The following is an 18240-nucleotide window of genomic DNA, read 5'->3' on the forward strand; positions in this document are numbered from 1 at the left end:
TTCCTAGTAACAAAAACAATTTAAATAAAATCAAAAATCTTTAAACGTAGAATTATTCTTAGATAGTTTACTAACATTTCCTCCAAAATAAGGTGGAATTTGATAAACTTTACCTTAAATGCCAATCGTTTGAAAATAGACCCAATCTCACCCCTTAGATGGGGTGACATTGGGTCAAATGAAAGTAAAATTAACCTCAAATACAACGATATGGTAACAACAAGTCATCCAACAGTGTTTCTTATTCGAAGGAATCGTATGGACATGCTACAATGTTTGAAGTAAAGATTTTCAAATATTAAGATACTTTTCGTGCAATTCCAGCAAAAATATTAAAAAGTTGATTTTACGAGACGAAATTTTTGGCCAAAAACGTACCTCAACTTTAGTCAGCTGCCAAAATGACAGGATTTATTGTATGAACGACCATTTTAACAAAATTCAATTTCATTAATAAGAACCTGAGAAATTGTCAAATCCGTAACAAATCACTTTTTGCGGGGTGAGAGCAGACCCAATGTCACCCTCACTGACGGTATTTCAGTAAGTTATAATTTGTTCTTGACACCTTTTGCAATGTTGTTGTTTTCGAAATGAAAGTTTAATGATTTTTAACCGGAATTACCCATTTTTTCCTAAAAATTGATTTTGCGATTTGGATCACTGTATTTTTTTCCATAGAGTCCAAATCGAAATGTTTTGAGATTAAAACTCCGCCATAGTTGTAAATGCGAGGTATCACCCCAATATCACATCACTCAAATACTTCCGACTTGCTTTCCTTCATTACAATGTTGTAAACCACGCATTTCAGGTACAATTTCCCCCACGAGCGACAAATTGCCGCCAAACCATCCTAAACACACACCAGTACTGTGAACACAAGAACTTCGACAAACATTCCACTCCGATTTGCCTCACCAGCCCTAAACTTCGAAGCAATCAAATTATAACCCCGTTCCCAAAACCCCTTCCATCGTTGCAGAGCCCAAAAACGCATCCGAACCCCTTTTTTTTATTCCCTTCCAATATTCCCATTATTGTGCCCTGTCTCTCTCAATCTCTATCTCGCTTCCCGGGGTACAATTACCGGCAGCGGCGGGCTCCCTCTCCAAAAGGGGCCTACTTCTCTCAGACAAGGCCAGTTTAATTTTTATCATCCACAACTACGTCCGAGGACATACCAAGCTGAACGAACGAACGAAAAAAAAATCAACAAGAAGAAAAAAACCCCTAGCACGAAGAGCAGAAAATCTCCCTCGCCGCGAACCCCGTGAACTGCGCGCAATGTCCACCACCAGGGTCGGATTCCAGGAGGCCACGTTGACGCGACACATCGCTGGGGCACTGGATGTTGCCAAGAAGCGGTGGCGTTGATGAGTTGAAAGTGTATACACAGGGTAGGTATAGGGATGGAAGGTTGGAGCAGGTGCGGCAGCGGGGTACAGCAAGAAGTAAAACCAGAGCGAAACCCAGAGCGCTTCCCAAAGCGAACCTCTCTAATAACCCCCCAACAACCCCGCGTAGCGGGTCAGAAGGGGGGCTGGGTAGAAGGGAACGAGAACATCAACAAGACGACGAATACGACGACGATGGAGTTTGAAGCGGTATCGCGCGCACCCGGGTAGAGAAGGAGCAAAACGAAGAAAAAAGACACACCGAATTCACTGCTGGAGTCGTCGTCCAGAAGGACCAGCCAGCCAGCCAGCAGAATGTGTTATGGAAGAATATTGATTTTTCTAAATGGTTCAATATATCTGGCCGTCGCCGCCTAGCTGTAGAGTGTTGCGGGCTTACCTTTTTGCCTTGTGGCAGCACACAAGATGCGAGCTTCTGCGAAAAACGGCGCGCTGGTATCCGGGCGCTCGTGGAGACAAAGAAATTGCTGGGACGCGCGTGGTCCAGCAGACCCTGCCGCACCTCGTAAAATCCGCTTATCTCGGCCGGTTTTGTTTGTATACGAAATATGACCGCGGATTGTGATTCCCGGTGAGTCACTCGTCACTGCTGATAAGCTTAACATATACTTAGCAAGTGCGGCAAAGCCGAACCCCCCCTCCTGCTATCCGGCAGTATTTACACTCACACACGCGCTTTGCCGGCGAAACAGCTGTTTTGCTTTGTTTACCAACACGCGGGTTGTTGTTATTCAACACAAAATCCACCAACTTCCCGCAACTTGAGCAACTTCCGACCAAGATCTTTCAGCGGTATTCCCTCTTCCGATACGAGCGACACAGGTGCCCGATATCTACACTCTTCTCCTCGCGACGGATTCCACACACTTGATTGCGCGTCGTTGTCTTTGCGCTCTCTGTACGTGTCCCGCACCCTGCCGTCCCACCGTCCCATCAACGATCATCGGACCCGGCTGCGACACAATCGAACGCGCGCGCGGCCCCCGAGAGCACAGTGTGTCTCAAAATGGCTGCCTTTTTGGCGTGCGAGAGCACGAAAAAAATGCATCTGAAACATTTAATATGAAGAAAATCACCTTAGAAATATTGTATACACACATTATAATGTGTACAGGCCCCGCGCGCGCAAACACACACAAACATAAATATTTTTTTTTATTTTTTTTCTTCCTCTCTGGTAGCCGCCGTAGCTTTGCCGAATGGGTCGCGCGCGCTACCAATACAACGCCGATGTCTCTCTCTCTCGATGTCTGCGTGTGCACTTCTGTCCTGCTGTGTCTCCTCCGTGTCCGACCGGACCCGCTCACTCATCAACGCAGACTCGCCCGCGCGCGCCTACTACATGTACATGTGCAAATTTATTCGGAAGGAATCAGATTAACGAGAAAAAAAGACAAAGAAGCACACTTTTGCAACACTTCTGCAACAACTCAAGCGCAAACTGCAACAACAAAAACAACAAAGAGGTTGCTGACATTTTTGTTCCATTACACAATCACTCTCTAATTGCTTTCTCGCTATATTTTGTAATTGCGAATCGTCGCACCCCTCGTGTCACCATCGAACAACCACCCGCCCCACAAACCCCCCTCATCGGATACATATTACTCACATTACCAACTCTTCTTCTTCCTCTTTCTCGCTCCCTCCCAACTAAATTCATTAATCCATTCACAAAACTCGCCTGCAACAATGCAACTCCGCGCACACTACCACGAACTCTCTTCCCAACAAAAGGAATAAACAATAGAAAGCACCACTACCACCAACACAATATCCAAATCAATCAATTGCCGGACGCGCGATGCCGAACTCAACGCGACGCTGGCTTCGACGATTCGGCTCGACGGTCACTTCGGTACTAAAACTCCGTCTTTTGCTTGCTGAAACAAGCGTCTCGTCGCTCTCTCTCCCTCGGCAAGATGGACTCCTCTCTCTCTTACTTGTTTGAACGGAACGCTCGCTCTCTCGTGACTTGCTTTTGGTGGCGGCGATTATGCTCGTACGACTCCAGCCCAGCAGCAAACTCATTGTCAATGTGGAATTGTCTCATCGGGCCCGTCCAGCGGCAGCAAAAACGGTTTCATATCGTGAGCTTTTACATCCCCCCTCGATACACGCACGGGGTCGGGGCGGAACACCGAGTGGGTGGAGATAACAGGGACCAGATAGGTTGAACAGAAATTTAATATGATTTCAATTTGATTTTGAAAGACGAGAAGCGTTGATGCTTCCCGTTTTAAAAAGGGATAAGGGAGATTCTCCACGGTACCTCCAAGTAAGATTGATGTTTTAGCGAAGGAAAACACGGATACGCACTAAGAAAGCAGTACGACCATTTACATGATGATTAGGGTTAGTGAATTTTCACGATTTCGCGGACAGCGTGAAATTTGTGAAATTTGAAGATTTCCGTGAAATCCGGTGAAATTTGTCAATTTTCTCAAATCAATTCTTTAAAATAATAACATAAACAATATTAGTAATTTTTATTAGTTTTCAATTGAAAAGTGTGATATGAACCATTTGAAAAATTGTTAGCAAAACCTACATTAACATGTAATTGATAGAACATTTACTAAGAAGAGAATGCAGCGAAAACTTGGTAGATGTTAACAAAAATCAGTCAAAGAAAAAAAAATAATCTCGCATTTTTTCATAAATTCTCTATTTTTTTACCGAAACTTGTTAAATTTTATTTTATTGTGTTATTTTTTTGATTTTTTTTTTTAGAAATCAATTAAAAGCAAACATTCTTTTAAAAGTAAAAGTAACATCAAGTGGAAAAAGTCGTCTTTCCCTTTTTCCTCCGGTCAATGATTTAACCGGACGAGTAAAAAAAATAGATAAAAATATTGAATTTCATCAGAGTAAAGAAAAATATTGAGTAAATAGATTGCTATTTACTAGATAATCTAAAAAAAAGTTTATCAATTTTACTTAGGAAACTAACTTAATTTAGCAATATTTTCATGACCCGTAGTAACTATTTAATCATTGTTTAATTTGATATCTGAAACATATAATTTTATAATAAATTAAAAGAGTCATGCTTGGTTTATTCAACATTAAGGGCCCACCGGAGAGGAAAACTGGATGATTTTTATTTTTATTGGAACCACTGCCAGAGAGGGAAAATTTCATTGCTACTATGATGACTTTAACGAAAAACATCAGTTCGCACCAAGGCGCGTGCATCGAGCCAACCACGTGGCCCAAAATCATAGCCTACCTAAAATCCTTGCATACGGCACATAACACGTGGCGAGGTAGTGTTTTCATGTATTCACGCTGTTCAAGTTATAACGAAATATTTCAAATGGCAAATGGTAAAAAGCAGAAAAAGTCAAAAGTTAGTACTATGCATTCCTGTTTTTGCAATAACAGACATGTAAGAATATAATTAGGCAATTCCCGTAATCGTAGAATTCTGCAATTCTGCACACAATCGGAAGCAGAGTGTTCAAATAGTTTTCTGCAACAAAAGTTACTTCTTTCTCGTGCAGAACACCAGCAGAAAAAGAAGCTACAGAAACATGCAGGAGCGCGTTCCCGGTAATTTTCGTGGATAGGATTTTCTAACACTTCCAAACAAGTTTTTTTTGAAAATTGCTTTTCTAACTTTGTTGGTCTTTTACAAAACTTCTGGAGTTACTAGGTCTATTTTCGGACTTACAGAATTGCTGAATTATGTCCAAATGGCACATCTGATCTGATTAGTTTCGTAGAGCGTTTTCTAACGGTCATTGCTGTTTTGAAAAACATTGAGTTTGAATCGTAGCTGTGATTCCCGAATGACGAAAAGCCATACGTTTCTATACTAAAAGAATCGGAACAAAAACAAAAACAAAAACAAAAACAAAAACAAAAACAAAAACAAAAACAAAAACAAAAACAAAAACAAAAACAAAAACAAAAACAAAAACAAAAACAAAAACAAAAACAAAAACAAAAACAAAAACAAAAACAAAAACAAAAACAAAAACAAAAACAAAAACAAAAACAAAAACAAAAACAAAAACAAAAACAAAAACAAAAACAAAAACAAAAACAAAAACAAAAACAAAAACAAAAACAAAAACAAAAACAAAAACAAAAACAAAAACAAAAACAAAAACAAAAACAAAAACAAAAACAAAAACAAAAACAAAAACAAAACAAAAACAAAAACAAAAACAAAAACAAAAACAAAAACAAAAACAAAAACAAAAACAAAAACAAAAACAAAAACAAAAACAAAAACAAAAACAAAAACAAAAACAAAAACAAAAACAAAAACAAAAACAAAAACAAAAACAAAAACAAAAACAAAAACAAAAACAAAAACAAAAACAAAAACAAAAACAAAAACAAAAACAAAAACAAAAACAAAAACAAAAACAAAAACAAAAACAAAAACAAAAACAAAAACAAAAACAAAAACAAAAACAAAAACAAAAACAAAAACAAAAACAAAAACAAAAACAAAAACAAAAACAAAAACAAAAACAAAAACAAAAACAAAAACAAAAACAAAAACAAAAACAAAAACAAAAACAAAAACAAAAACAAAAACAAAAACAAAAACAAAAACAAAAACAAAAACAAAAACAAAAACAAAAACAAAAACAAAAACAAAAACAAAAACAAAAACAAAAACAAAAACAAAAACAAAAACAAAAACAAAAACAAAAACAAAAACAAAAACAAAAACAAAAACAAAAACAAAAACAAAAACAAAAACAAAAACAAAAACAAAAACAAAAACAAAAACAAAAACAAAAACAAAAACAAAAACAAAAACAAAAACAAAAACAAAAACAAAAACAAAAACAAAAACAAAAACAAAAACAAAAACAAAAACAAAAACAAAAACAAAAACAAAAACAAAAACAAAAACAAAAACAAAAACAAAAACAAAAACAAAAACAAAAACAAAAACAAAAACAAAAACAAAAACAAAAACAAAAACAAAACAAAAACAAAAACAAAAACAAAAACAAAAACAAAAACAAAAACAAAAACAAAAACAAAAACAAAAACAAAAACAAAAACAAAAACAAAAACAAAAACAAAAACAAAAACAAAAACAAAAACAAAAACAAAAACAAAAACAAAAACAAAAACAAAAACAAAAACAAAAACAAAAACAAAAACAAAAACAAAAACAAAAACAAAAACAAAAACAAAAACAAAAACAAAAACAAAAACAAAAACAAAACCAAAACAAAAACAAAAACAAAAACAAAAACAAAAACAAAAACAAAAACAAAAACAAAAACAAAAACAAAAACAAAAACAAAACAAAAACAAAAACAAAAACAAAAACAAAAACAAAAACAAAAACAAAAACAAAAACAAAAACAAAAACAAAAACAAAAACAAAAACAAAAACAAAAACAAAAACAAAAACAAAAACAAAAACAAAAACAAAAACAAAAACAAAAACAAAAACAAAAACAAAAACAAAAACAAAAACAAAAACAAAAACAAAAACAAAAACAAAAACAAAAACAAAAACAAAAATAAAAATAAAAACAAAAACTAAAAAAAAACAAAAACAAAAACAAAAACAAAAACAAAAACAAAAATAAAAACAAAAACTAAAAAAAAAACAAAAACAAAAACAAAAACAAAAACAAAAACAAAAACAAAAACAAAAACAAAAACAAAAACAAAAACAAAAACAAAAACAAAAACAAAAACAAAAACAAAAACAAAAACAAAAAAAAAAACAAAAACAAAAACAAAAACAAAAACAAAAACAAAAACAAAAACAAAAACAAAAACAAAAACAAAAACAAAAACAAAAACAAAAACAAAAATAAAAACAAAAACAAAAATTTTTATTTGTGTATATTTGTATATTTGTTGTTTTGTATTTTTGTATTGTATTTTTGTATTTTTGTATTTTTGTATTTTTGTATTTTTGTATTTTTGTATTTTTGTATTTTTGTATTTTTGTATTTTTGTATTTTTGTATTTTTGTATTTTTGTATTTTTGTATTTTTGTATTTTTGTATTTTTGTATTTTTGTATTTTTGTATTTTTGTATTTTTGTATTTTTGTATTTTTGTATTTTTGTATTTTTGTATTTTTGTATTTTTGTATTTTTGTATTTTTGTATTTTTGTATTTTTGTATTTTTGTATTTTTGTATTTTTGTATTTTTGTATTTTTGTATTTTTGTATTTTTGTATTTTTGTATTTTTGTATTTTTGTATTTTTGTATTTTTGTATTTTTGTATTTTTGTATTTTTGTATTTTTGTATTTTTGTATTTTTGTATTTTTGTATTTTTGTATTTTTGTATTTTTGTATTTTTGTATTTTTGTATTTTTGTATTTTTGTATTTTTGTATTTTTGTATTTTTGTATTTTTGTATTTTTGTATTTTTGTATTTTTGTATTTTTGTATTTTTGTATTTTTGTATTTTTGTATTTTTGTATTTTTGTATTTTTGTATTTTTGTATTTTTGTATTTTTGTATTTTTGTATTTTTGTATTTTTGTATTTTTGTATTTTTGTATTTTTGTATTTTTGTATTTTTGTATTTTTGTATTTTTGTATTTTTGTATTTTTGTATTTTTGTATTTTTGTATTTTTGTATTTTTGTATTTTTGTATTTTTGTATTTTTGTATTTTTGTATTTTTGTATTTTTGTATTTTTGTATTTTTGTATTTTTGTATTTTTGTATTTTTGTATTTTTGTATTTTTGTATTTTTGTATTTTTGTATTTTTGTATTTTTGTATTTTTGTATTTTTGTATTTTTGTATTTTTGTATTTTTGTATTTTTGTATTTTTGTATTTTTGTATTTTTGTATTTTTGTATTTTTGTATTTTTGTATTTTTGTATTTTTGTATTTTTGTATTTTTGTATTTTTGTATTTTTGTATTTTTGTATTTTTGTATTTTTGTATTTTTGAATTTCTGAAAGGATAATTATAAAAGTTATAGAAAATGGACTGGACCAAGGTCACCGGATAAATGCTTGCACTCCAATAAATGAGTTCGCGTAAACGTGAACGTGGTGCAATGCACTATAAAAGTTGAACAGTTTTCGTCCTGGTTCCCGTTGGCATGAACTCTGTGCACGTTTACGCGAACTCATTTTTTTGAGTGCGGTTTTCCGGAACCATGTCAACAAGTAATTAATTTTTGTACGTGATACGAATTTCCATTTATCCATATTTGTCCTTGAAAATAAAACGAATTACCGGTCAAATTTAACCAGAAGCATAAAAATCCGTTAAAATGTGCTAAGATGCATTTCAATAAAAATTCCCAGAACCGATTCCAGGAAAAATGAGCCGTCACATGACGTGATTTGGTCAAATCATGCAAACAGTAATTTTCACAGTTTCACTGGGGGAGCTCCTGCGTTGTTCCGAAAATGGCTACTGCCCATAATTGACGCATCATCAAATAAAGAATCTAAAAAGCATGTTCAAGAATGAACATTTCCCTAAAAAGCATGATGATTATCTTTTCCATACTGAATCTACGTGTTTTCGTTCAAAAAAAATATACTGAAAACTATTTTCTGTTGAATACAAAGTCACACAAATATATGAAATTTGAATGATCATGATTCTTCACCCATCACTTCATCCACGTGGTTACCATGATCGAGTCACAGTTCATGCTTCAATCCGCGCGCACCCTGTTCGCGGGCGCCAAACAAACTTCGCGTGGCCATAGTAACGGCAGCAGGCAAGCGACGCCGTCCGCTGGCGAAGGTGAAAATCTTGATCAACCAGTGGTTCTGCAATGGCGGCCGCTGAAAAAATCGATTCAAAATTTTGAACTAACAAATCTTCTAAATGCGAAAGATTTTCTTCAACACATATAGGCATTTTGGAAACGTAAATTACTCAAAAAGGAATTGTAGCAATAAAAACTAGTATTCCTTCAGCCGTATCGGAGAAATAGCTTAGCAAAGGCAACGATTTCATATTTCCCCATACATTCGCGAATCAATCTAGCAAAATTATAATTTCAAACTTGCAATGTAACAAAAGGGTTCAACAGATAACATTGAAAACTTTTCTGTTTGTTCAAGATATAATACTTTAGGTATTAGAACAGTTTGAAAGCAATCTATCGAGTCAATTTCATGTTCTGGTGATAGAAATGAAACTTGGGCGGGTGGACGATTTTCCGTCTCCGGTGGTGGCTTAAATTAATATTTATTTGTTATTTTTTTCAATTTAGTTTTTTTATCTTTAAAGTCACCTTTTAAGAACATTTCACCTGTTTAATTTTCACGATATTTGATTATTTGCGTGAATGGCTCCCGTGGAAATTTTAAAAAATGTTTGTTTTCTGTTCGTATTTTTAATAACATTTTGAAAATTTCGTTACAGATTAAATTAGTTTTGCCTATTGATTTAAAATTTATTTTTTGAAAAGTGAGATGAAAACTCAAAAAATATTTTCAACTGGGCAAATTGTCGCAAAAAAAGTTATTGTTAAAGGATTGTTTTGTTGAATTTTACAATAAGTTTTTTAATGTCCCGTTCAAATAAAGTTATGATTTTTTAAGTTTATTGAAAACAAGCATGAAAAGTAGTTTCTGAGATAGTTATTTTAATATTTTTCACGTACCGCGAAATTTCCGTGAAATTTGGTTTTCTAAAATTAAGGTCCCCGTGAAATTTGCAATTTTTGAGCGTGAAAAATCACTAAGCCTAATGATGATACAGCTTATACTTTCCCATAATTTCGCTGCCGGTCAGTTTTCGTTTCATGAGCTAATAAACAATCTTGAAAAAAGCCCCTCAGAAACAATTTCCTATAGGTTGATCTCTGGAACTTTGAATTTTGGGCAGTTAGTTTCTGAGATAAAGCCTAACAAAGAATTCAGATCGATTTAAATGAATTCTCTCTAAACATCACTAAATTAGCTTGTGATTTTCAACTGACGATAGGGCAAAAGTCCCTATATTGGATCTAATCCCTATATTGGACCTATCTCGGAAATTATTATCAGTGTTAATAATTGAAACGTATTTGAAATTGTCTGAGCTTTTAAATAAAAAAAAAAAACAAAAAAAAACCTACGTTGATAATTTAATTTATTTAACAAAACTTTAAAAAAATCATTTTAAAATTTGATTTTGTACTAAATTTAATTTTGCGCTCCATTTCTGAAAATGTCAAATAAATGTCAAACTGATTGGTTTATGCCAAAAATAGATTTTTTTACAAATCATGACCATGGGAAAGAATTGTTGAAGGCCAATGATTTTCCAGTGTTTTAATACGTGATGAAAAATTACCATTTTTGGCTTTTTTTCTGGTTTGCAATAGTGCCAAACATAAGATTAAATTTATCTCTTGGTTTTGTTCATATTTATCAAGATATTTCGAGGTTTTCCGAGTTGAACAATATGAAGAGTGCTTAAAAAATCTAGTTCGGTCAACAGGGGTTACATTGGGTCTAAGGGGTGAGATTGGGTTATACAAATTTCAGCAATTTTGTATGCCCAATCTCACCCCCATACCCAATGTCACTCCGAATGATGATTTTGCTTAATGCGGATTTTTATCAAAAATGATTTATATTTTTTAGATAGATTTGATTTATACAGTTTATTTGTTAGAGTTTATTTGTTTTTAATTTGACCATTCCCTCTCTCACCCCAAAATAAAAGTTTAAATTATTTCCGTTATTTATAAATTTGAAACACTTTCAATTTTTGCTTTTTGGGTATTTTTAGAACCACCTTGAGTCAGGGGTATTCAAAAACACTCAAAAAGCAAAAAAAAAATTGGTTTGTTGGTCCTTTCCATAAAAAAAACTCTCGATTTTTTTGGACATATTCAGAAGCTTGGATGTTTATTTGGTGTATGGAAAGAATCAAATTCCAGTCAATCATAAAATTCACATACTTCGGAAATATGCGTTAAATTGAACTCTTCCAATCAATATTTTATGTTTTATTAGAAAATAAAACATAGCAAGAAATGTTTGTCTATGTGAACACAAACATTCTACTTTTGGAACCATTCAACAACTCCCACTTGCTCGGAACCACATGCCGTGTAGGGTAGGGTATAAGACGGTATAGCAAACACATTCATTACCTTTTGTTCTGTCTCTAGCTGCGCTCATCTCTCTCTCTTTACTTTAGCATCGGGCGCTCTCTCTCTTGCTGTCTCTTTTAAAATATTTAAGACACTTGGTGTCCCGTTGCTTTTGCTGGAATGCCCAAAATCATTCCAATTTGCGGGGCCAAGAAATTGACATTGATACTCTTCTCCAGCGTTTTTGAAGAAATGTCTTCTTCGAAAAGAAGTTTGCAGTGTAGAGTTGGATTCGAACCCCATTAAAATTAATACAAATTACAAAACAGTACAAACCAAGTGAGAGAAGACCCTTCGTCATCGTCGACGACGATTCCGCACTCAAACAAACAAGGAAGCATTAGCGACGCATGAATGAGAAAACGGAAAACGATACTCTTTAAGAGAACGTTCTTCCAGTGGATAAGTTTCATAATTTGATGAGCATTTGTTTGTGTGTGTGTGTGTGTCTGTTTGACGTGACAAATGCAGACACCAGAAATTAAGAAAAAAAGCATTTGTAGACAGATTTGAAGACGATGGAAACTGGGAGAATAAAAATCTTAGTTATTGATGTCTAGACAGGTTCTTCAATTTGAACAGTTATCTTTTTATCTGCTGTACTAAACATTTATTTATGGACAGTCTGTTGTGACATAGTTAACATAACATAAAGTAATCGAAATGAGATACACAATCAACGAAAGCAACTCTTTTGTGTGTTTGGAGGTTATGTTTACTACTTCCACAGTAAAAACCTTTGAATTGCTTCCCACAAGTCATAAACTGGCGCAAAATGTTTGGACGGAATGTGTTGAATGTTCTCCCCCACCAAAAACCCCCGACAAAATGCCGACAACATTCCTAGCCCAAATTATGAAAGCCAAAAGGAGGGGAAATTTATGGTTCATTTATTCTAAGTAGCAACCGTGGACCACTTTCTTCTTCCACAACATTTTTTTCTGTTTTCGCAACAGCAATTCATAAATTCACCGCGCGTATAACGAATGTGCTCTCACTTGTCACACACCCAGCAGCAGCGTCTTCGGTGGCAGCAGATAATTATCCACGGAAGAAGGGGACAGGAAATCCCGGGAAAAGTCACCACCACGCGGGAGGAAAAAGTCTCGGGGAAAAATCCAATAAATCAACGCCGCGCTATCACACAGGAAGGAAGGATACACCGCGCGCTCGCTCGAGAGACAAATACATTATTGCGCACATGCGACGGTGGAGACTTTCTTTTATTTTGTGATTTTTTTTTCCATTCCGAGGGAAACTTGGTGGGTGTTTCCATCGGGAAGTATGACGATTTGGAAGTATGACGATTTGGCAACCCTGCTATAAGATACCGATACTTAAATATGAAACTTTTCAAACAACTAACAATCCAACCACAGAGAACAGTACTTACGCAAAATAACATAAATTCCATTAAGACCTGAACCAACCTAGAAAGAAAAGAATAATACAAGTGTCATTAGATTCTTTTTAAGATAAACGTCAAGATTCAACCTTAATAGTTTTGCAGATTATGATCCCATTTTAAGTTAAAAATTTCAACACATTTTTGTTTAGAACTTTTTTTGTTTTAAACATCTCAAAAATTCTAGCAAAACGTGTATTTTTGTTTCAGCGTGTGTTTGTTTTTTGGTTTTATCTAATTTTACTGCAAGTTTGTCTCTGACGACCTTTTCATACAAAACAACAACTTTGAAATACAGAAATTATCAAATAAAGTGAATTTTTTCGCTTAATCTATCCTCAAATATTATTCTCAAGTGCAACTGGCTTCATGTACACAGGGTAGCCATTGAAATTTCGCTTTGGAATCCCCGACTTTTTCCCAACCTTCCCGATTGTTCTACACTGTTTATAATAAAGTCAATAACCATTTGTTTTAATAAAAAAATGAAGTAAAAAGCCAAAGTTTCAACATTTGCATGAAAAAAAGTGTTTTAAAATGCATTTTACACTAGTACAGTTGTTTAGCATTCATAAGGCCGATGCAAATATTTAAAAAAGTTTTTGTCCCTCGGCCCTGGCCGAGGTCAAGGGGGGGGGAAAAATAAAAAAATATAAAAATTTAAATAACAAGCCATAGTCTTCAAATTTAAATGAAAAAAGTGTTTTAAAATGCATTTTACACTAGTTCAGTTGTTTTGCCATCATTAGTTTTCAAAAAATCTAAGATCTAACAAAAACAAAAATTGTATCGAAAAAAAAGATTTTGCATCGAAAATTTTCAAAAAATCTTAAGATTTTTTAATAAACCAAAACATGCTAAAAATGATTTAAAACGCAGAAGAATGTATTTTAATTTGATTTCAGCTGGTTGCACTTGAATTTTCATTGAAATTTTGAAGTTTATTGTAAAAATATTTTTTTTGCCCCCTGATTTTTCGGGCCAATTTTGAAGGGGGGGGTGACAAAAACTTTTAAAAATATTTGTACCAGCCTAAGTTTTCAAAAAATGTAAGATTTGACGAAAATAAAATTTTTATCGAAAAAAAAAACTTTTTGCGATAATAAACATCGACAATTTTTGAATATTCAAAAAAATTGAATCAACCCAAACATGCTAAAAATGATTAAAAACGCAGGAGAATGCATTTTAAATTCTGGAGTTTTTTTTTTTTTTTGAAAAGGTCCTATAAACCAAATTTTCAATTTTTGTTTTTTGGGTGTTTTAGAACCGCCTTGAGTCAGGGGTATTCAAAAACACCCAAAAAGCAAAAAATGAAAATTTGGTTTATAGGACCTTTAAAAAAAACTCCAGAATTGATTCAGCTGATTGCACTTAAATTCCCATTCAAATTTAGAATTTTCTTGAAAAAAAAAGTAGTTTGCCCCCTGATTTTTCGGGCCAACATTGAAGGGGGAGGAGGGACGAAAAAAACGAAACTATTGGCACTACGCCCCCCGGGGCATGGCCTTCCTCTAACGTGGGATTTCTGCTCCAGCGCCTCTGACGAGACAGGAGAAACCGGGACCGACGTTTTACTTCACCATCCGATAGAAGCTCAGTGGATAAGGCGGGAATCGAACCCGCGTCTCATAGCATCATCGGGATCGGCAGCCGAAGCCGCTACCCCTGCGCCACGAGACCCAGGGACAAAAACTTTAAATAAAATTTGTACCAGCCACTAAGGGACCATCCATAAACCACGTGGACACTTTTTTGAAAATCTCGAACCCCCCCCCCCCCTTCGTGGACAATTGTCCATAAAAAAAACTTTTTTGTATGGATCGTGGACAATCGCCATAACCACCCCCCCCCCCCCCCCAAGTGTCCACGTGGTTTATGGATGGTCCCTAAACTCAAATTTCAAGGTAACTTTTGAAAAAAAAACTTCATTTTGTTATCCTAAAAAAATTTTTTGCTTCAGAAAAATGTGGTTTTCATGAAAATTGACGATAATAACTCAAAATATTTCAAATTATCAATAAAAAACAAAAAAAAAAATTTGTTACGTAATGATTCTTACGTTTCCTTTTTGTTTTTGCTGATCAAATTTATTAAATTTGTTCAAAAGCCAAATTTTGATTAAATAACGAAAATCCAACCTGAGTTAACATCTCGTCAGTATTTCAATGCTTTCTAATTCAAATTCTCATTTTATGCGAAATTTCACCAGTCAAATTTAAACATATTTGTATTGAAAATGTTTGAAATGGATAGTATAGATATTTTTTTCGAAAATGGGTAGCAAGCATTTGGCAAGAACGTTGATAAATTTTGTTTAACATTTTAAGATATTGACCACAAAAAAATGCCAAACTCATGGTGGAATTGTGTTTGAATATATATGCAACGTAAAAAAAAACCTGACAGTTGTTCAAATTGAGTTTTTTTTTTTCAAGATGAGTTTTCAAAAGCTTTGTATTTTTGAGTTTACTATTACTTTTTTATTTTAATGAATATTGTCAATATTTATTACTATTTTCATGTAATATAAAATAGTACGTAAGGCCGTTGCAAATATTTTAAAATAAACTTTGAAAAATATTTGCAATGGCCTAACATGAACCTAACATTTTAAACATGTACAAAAAAAAGGTTCAAGAACTAAAAAAGGATCTGTAAAAATGTTTTGGGTTTTCTGAACATTATTTTCTTTTAGCTGGAATTGCTCGTGTAATATCAGAGGGATCAAATCAAAAAAGGGATCAGAAAGGGGATCAAAAGGGATCAAAAAAGCAAATATCATAATGAAGTACAAAATCACCGAACTCGAAAATTTTAATTTTGTATTTATTTAATATTTTTGCATACGGTAAATTCGTAAATATTCGAAAATCTGTATAACAAAAATAAATTTTCTGAATGATTTAGTGTCTTCAGAAAAGTTGTATAGGTATTGGTCAAAACTATCAAGAGATCAAATAGTTACACAGCTACAAAATCCATTGAAATATTGAAATTTGGCCTATGAAAATTTAAAATCAGGACTATCATTTCAAAATGGTTTAATATTGATATGGCCCTTTTGAAGAGTTAGTCTTTATTTAAAAATTTGCAAAGTACTTTTGTTGAAAGAAATCAGATCAGGGTTGTTAAAATATCAAAATATCAGCTCTCAGCAACTACAATTATCTCGCCTGAATATTCATGCCTCAAATACAACTGCTCTTCTCTCTTCATTGAAACTCTCAGCGCCGAACATAGCCGAACACGTTTTCGTGTTTACCCACTCGCGATTGACATTTTCCTTTTCTCTCTCATTCTCGCTTCCACGAACATCCTACCGCAACAGCGTTTAACCACAAAAGCCGCCACAAAACCAATTTTGCAAACGCAGTTTGAAGGGGCGTCATGCGTGGTCGGCTCCTAATCGCCATCTCGCGTTCTCTCATTGCAGTTTTCGGAGAGATTGAGAGACTCAGCGGTGAGAGCGCATAGTCGAGGAAAAGGGAAGGAGTGATAGAGAGAGAATGGCATCGCTGGGAATCACGAGACATAAGAAGAGATCTCACAAGCTATAGTGACGGCCGCTATACTCTCGGATATTTTTGGTGCAGAGATAATCTATTGATAGCTTTTCTATCACTCTTTTGCAACACTGAATCAGATATTTTCAGCAACGATTCAGTTTTGAAATTGAAAATTCTGCCATCACTTTCTGAGATATCGACATTTTAAAATTGAGTGCTGGTTGAATGACACTGAGAAAACATAAATTTTACTACTCAGAAATTTGAAAAAAAAAATTGGAAATGAGCGCACGCGGGCACTTTTTGTAAAAATCGTAAATTTGATTATTTTTCTCCAAATTAACCTGAAGTGGCAATAACTCGAAAATTGTGCACTTGGACCGACTAGAAAGGTACAATTATGTGCAAAATGGTGCAATGTTATAAAGATCTTCAAATCCTTCGAGAAGAACGATTTGAAATAGTTATTTTTAACCTTTTTAATACCGTTATGACCGATTTTAAAGTCTACTTGCTTTTGGTTTATGGTTCCATTCGTGAGGATTTCTTGTGTGTCAAACTTCAGATTTGCAAAACTGGTACAACTCCCAGCAAGAAGTCATAACAATACAAATTAATTTCCTCAGCTAAATACTGACTTCAAAATGTTTCCCTCCTTTCCCCAAGCATTGTTCAATGTGTCGATTTGCCGGAAGTGAACTCCTTTCCAAAAATGGTTCCAACTTTGTACCAAAACACTTGCCAGGCTCTCTGCTTGGATTACGGCGATTCGGTGCCACCGAAACTAAAACCCAGCGGAAGAAAGCCGGTGGTGGTGACGATGGAAATAATCGGCCCTTCTCTACCGTACAGTGCTGCCGTTGTTTCAGCGTGTGTGTGTGTGCTTATAGTGTGATGAAGCCCCGGGTTCCCGATATGGGACGACCCAAAGAGGAGTTCTTGGAGGTCGAGGAAGAGGGTAGGGTGTGTGTGTGTGTGTAATATATTTTCTTTGTTATTTAAATGAAAACATGTTTTCTTCGAGGATTTATGAGTGTGAACCGGGAAGATGGTAAACCCCGAAACAAGTCAAAGTAATACAGAGTATGCAGGGCATGTGGCCCGGGTGTTTTCCAGGCCAGGCCCGACCAGGGGCCCCTTGTTGCAAAAGTAGTCGTCGTCGTCGTCGCCATCGGTTCCACAAAGTTGAGGAGTTGTGTGTGCGATGCTACCGAGTCGATGTCGTTGAGCAGAGTTGGAAGGGGATAGCTTGGAGCTTTCGTCGTCGTCGTCGATGAAGAAACGTTGGTGGACGGAGAAAGAGCGCTTCGTAGCGCACAGGAAAGGAGAACTCCGAGTTCAAACCAACAAGGCTCTTGATGTGCAAACGCCGCAACAACCTCCTTCTCCCTCGTCCTGTCCTGTGCGCTGAAAGGTAGTATAGGGAATCGGCAATACCAAACGGCGCGGCTACGACGGCAACAGATCTCTCGTCAGCCCAAGTTTGGTGTTCAGGGCGAGGACGATGGCAGTGGAAAATTAATCGATTTTTTAGGGAGCTTCACCGCACACACCACCTCGTCGTCGCTGATGATTGCCAGAGAGAACCTGCGGCGGGTTTTGTCGAGCCAACCAACAACAACAACAACGACGACGGCGACGACGATGAAGAATTGTGAGGACCAATTTGGCCCCGATATCTTGGTTGGAGCAGCCCAGGACAGATCGATACGTGACGAGCGTAAATTTAATTTATTACTTGCTAATTTTACGGGGACACGGAGTCTTATCCGGACACGGAGGGGGTCGAGAGCTACATCGAAATGACATTTGGTTGCTGGAACATTTGGAATCGAAAATCG

General features: G+C 34.3%; 1 protein-coding gene across 9 annotated transcripts in view; it reads right to left on the minus strand.

The window, feature by feature from the left end:
* Positions 1 to 18240, minus strand: part of LOC120427862 (uncharacterized) — a 131272-nt gene that overhangs the window by 88973 nt on the left and 24059 nt on the right. For 3 of the 9 annotated variants that reach the window (XM_052707614.1, XM_052707613.1, XM_052707608.1), the window contains exon 1: positions 3031 to 3288. The exons of 1 other annotated variant lie outside the window; for it this stretch is intronic. The gene's annotated coding sequence lies outside the window, so the exon portion shown is untranslated. Of the gene's footprint in view, positions 1 to 2086; positions 2408 to 3030; positions 3290 to 18240 lie in introns of those variants that run through there. 5 more of the 9 variants (XM_052707617.1, XM_052707616.1, XM_052707610.1 and 2 more) reach the window with 4 other exon arrangements.

Source organism: Culex pipiens, chromosome 2 (assembly GCF_016801865.2).
Source record: "Culex pipiens pallens isolate TS chromosome 2, TS_CPP_V2, whole genome shotgun sequence".
NCBI classification, from domain to species: Eukaryota; Metazoa; Arthropoda; class Insecta; order Diptera; family Culicidae; genus Culex; species Culex pipiens.